Below are 3667 nucleotides of genomic sequence, written 5' to 3'. Positions count from 1 at the left end.
CACTTGAAACAGCTGTCCAGCCACATTCAGCCTAAGTCAGCCAAAACACAGGCAACCTAAAGATCCATAAGCATGAGAACAAAGGCTTTTTTTAAGTTATAGAGTTTTAGGGGTGATTTGTATCACCATATTATGGCAATAGCTGAATGATGCATTATCATAACTGGCTCATACCTGAAAATATACTAATGCCTTCTTACTGGTTCAAAGGTATTTTGTTTTAACCACAAGTTGACTTATTTGGACTTCTCTGGTGGCTCAGACAGTAAAGCGTCTGTCTACAATGTGGGAGACCTGGGTTCGATCCCTGGGTCGAGAAGTTCCCTGGAGAAGGAAATGGCAACCCACTCCAGTACTCTTGCCTAGAAAAATCCCATGGATGGAGGAGCCTGGTGTCCATGGGGTCGCAAAGAGTTGGACACGACTGAGCAACTTCACTTTCACTGACTTATTTAAAAAACCAGTAGATTTTTGTTGAGAACCCAATATGAATGCTGTACATTTGTCTATTTAAGAATATATAGCCTCGATTTATGAGAGAAATACAAATCAAAACTACAATTATGTACCACCTCACATGAGTTCAAATGACTCAATAAAAAGGCTACAATAACACAAGCTTGAGAGGATGTGGAAAAAAGGGAAACCTCCTACACTGCTGGTGGGAATGTACATTGGTACAGCCACTATGGAGAATGGTATGGAGGTTCCTTATAAAGCTAAAAATATAATTACCATATGATCCAGAAATCCCACTCCTAGGCATATATCCAGAAAAAAGCTCTAATTCAAAAGATGCACACATCTGAATGCTCACAGAAACACTCTTTACAGTAGCCAAGACATGGAAAGAACCTAAATGTCCATCGACAGATGAATGACTAAAGACGCAGTGCGTATATACAATGGAATACTACTCAGCTATAAAAAAGAATGAAATAATGCCATTTGCAGAACATGGCTGGACCTAGAGATTGGCATAGCAAGTGAAATAAGTTATACAGAGAAAGACAAATATATGATATTACTTAAATCTGGAATCTAAAATATGACATAAATAACCTTACTTACAAAGCAGAAACAGACTCACAGACATAGAAAACAAACTTATGGTTACCAAAGGGGAAAGAGGGTCAGGGGAGGATAAATTAGGAGTTCGGGATTAGGAGATACAAACTACTACATATAAAACAGATAAACAACAAGGTCAGAATGTATAGCACAGAGAAATATATTCAACATACTCTAGTAAACCATTATGGAAAGGAATATGAAAAATAATACATATATATGCATATATATATAACTTAATTACTTTGCCGTACATCAGAAATTAGCACAACATTGTAAATCAACTCTACATAATTTGAAAAAAGAACATATAGATTCTAATTGATAAGGATTTAAGAATCTACCATTATATGGGCTTGGTGGGAGATAAATTCCTGACTACCACTACCACTCCAAAAAATGGAGCCCAAACTGCAGCTATTTATATTTCTTAATCCTAATTAGAACCTAGTTTTATGACTGATGCAACTTATTACAAAAGTTGGCAATTTATGGCCCTCCAGCAAAATTTGACCTACTGCCTGTCTTTATAAATAAAGTTTTATTAGAATAAACCATGCCCATTTGTATATGCATTGTCTAGGGTTTCTTTCACCCTTCACCAGAAGAGTTGAGTAGTTACAACAGAGATCACATGATCTGCACACACTAAAATATTCACTAATTGGACCTTCAGAGGAAAAAAAATAAACAACTTCTTTATCTGGCAATTCTGTAAGAAAATGTAATTCTAAAATTAGTGACACAAAAATAAATAATTTTGATACTTTTGGGAAGTGATAGTTGCAACTGCTATAGAGGGGCAATGGTACCTCTGGTGTACTAGTGGCCCATGGCTCTGACAAGTTTATAATTCAGATTTGTCTTGTAGCTTGATGCTTGGTGTGTTTCTGGGTGCATATATCAGTCTTCCTTGACAATTTCTGCCCATATTTACACCCGGATCCTAGGCCTTTCCATCGATTCCATGAGTTACCTGATATTCTTCTAATTATATAATTCTACCTAAGGTAATCGGAGTCTCTTTCTGTTAGTTGTAACTCAGAATCTTGAATGGTCCATTGACCTTGCTTTATTCCTGACTGGGAGTAAGATGTTCCTTTTCTACTCCCCAGGGATCTTGTTCTCGCCCTCCAGCATTGCTTGTATCTATCAACCTGTAATTTATTGGCTGTTTGTCCATTTTCTCTCTAGCACTGGGAGGTTCTTCAAATCAGGGACTGAATTTAAATCAGCTCTCTATGGTCCTCAGGAAAATGTGAAAGCATATAAGAAAGAATTAACAGGCATGAAGACTATCAGAGCCAGGAGACCATTATTTATAACATCAAAATTGCCGAGCTTGACTGAGTCATTATGTAGAAGCAACACACTAAATACTCGACATACACTGTATCATTTAATCCTCATAACAACTCTATGATTTAGTAAATATTTTTGTCCCATTTTATAGATAGGGGAATTGTGGAGCATAAAGGTTAGGGAACTTGCTCAAGGACATAGAGCCAGTCAGCAACAAAGCCAGGATATTAAAGCAAGTTGAACTCTAGGGTCTGTACTCACACACAATAACTTAAAACAGTTTTACCCAAGACTAGACTACAGTCACATGAAATTTAGCAGCTCCTGACCAATTCCTAGGGAAGTCTAATTAGAGTAAAATGAGGATACTTTTCCAGCATCTGGATAAGTAAGGAGTGGGTCTACTGGGGTTAGTGACACTCCATCACTTGCCAGACGTAGGAAAAAGCCCACCCAGATCTGTGGTGAGAATTCAGCTTACTCTCTCTATAGAATGGCGTTTGAGGATCTGCTTCTTTTCAAGTTTATGGTTGAAGGTGAACTGAAAGGTAAAGAGCTGCATGACTGTCAGAAGGAAATACCTAGCTCAGTGACAAAAGATGACTGACAGTGGGGTGGGGGGATAGTCTCAGAAAGCAGAAAGTCTCACCTCAGTCTTCCTGTAAGACTGGTCAGTGTCTATAGAAGCACGTAGCCACTGCCTACCCAAGAACCCTGAAAGTTCTTAGAGGATAGTGTTGGTGGCCTGGATAGCTGGAAGAAATCCCTGAGAGAAGACAATAGAGACACACACATTCCCAATGTGGAATGAGCACCCCAAAAGAGAGTGACGAAACTGACCTCATTGAATAACTTGCAGAAGTTCATTTTGACTTACTATGGGATACTGAGAGGTATACCATGATGGAATGAGAAATTTGTCTTTTGCTGTATATACGCAGGACTGCTGAGTTTCTTTCCCTTTATCAAGAATGGCTATGGATACCCTGGAACCAGCTGTTTTCCAGTAAGTTGAGATAAAACTATTAGACAGTCCAGGGGAAAATATTCTCAGGCTTCCTGGTGGGGGATTCAGTTCAGATACACTGAACATCCACTTCATGCTCAGTACTATCTTAGTCCTGAACATATCACATAAAATAAAGCATATCTCTGTCTTTCAGGAGCTTGTGCAGGAGACATAAAAGTAAAAAAAGATATTGCTCTATAGTAAATTCTAGGAAAGGTGACTTTGGAGCAGGGGCATCCCAGGTGGTACTGGTGGTAAAGAACCTGCCTGTCAATGCAGGAGATG

The sequence above is a fragment of the Bison bison genome, unplaced genomic scaffold, assembly GCF_000754665.1.
Source record: "Bison bison bison isolate TAMUID 2011002044 unplaced genomic scaffold, Bison_UMD1.0 scf7180017845388, whole genome shotgun sequence".
Lineage (NCBI taxonomy): Eukaryota > Metazoa > Chordata > Mammalia > Artiodactyla > Bovidae > Bison > Bison bison.
This window is presented reverse-complemented; position numbering follows the sequence as displayed.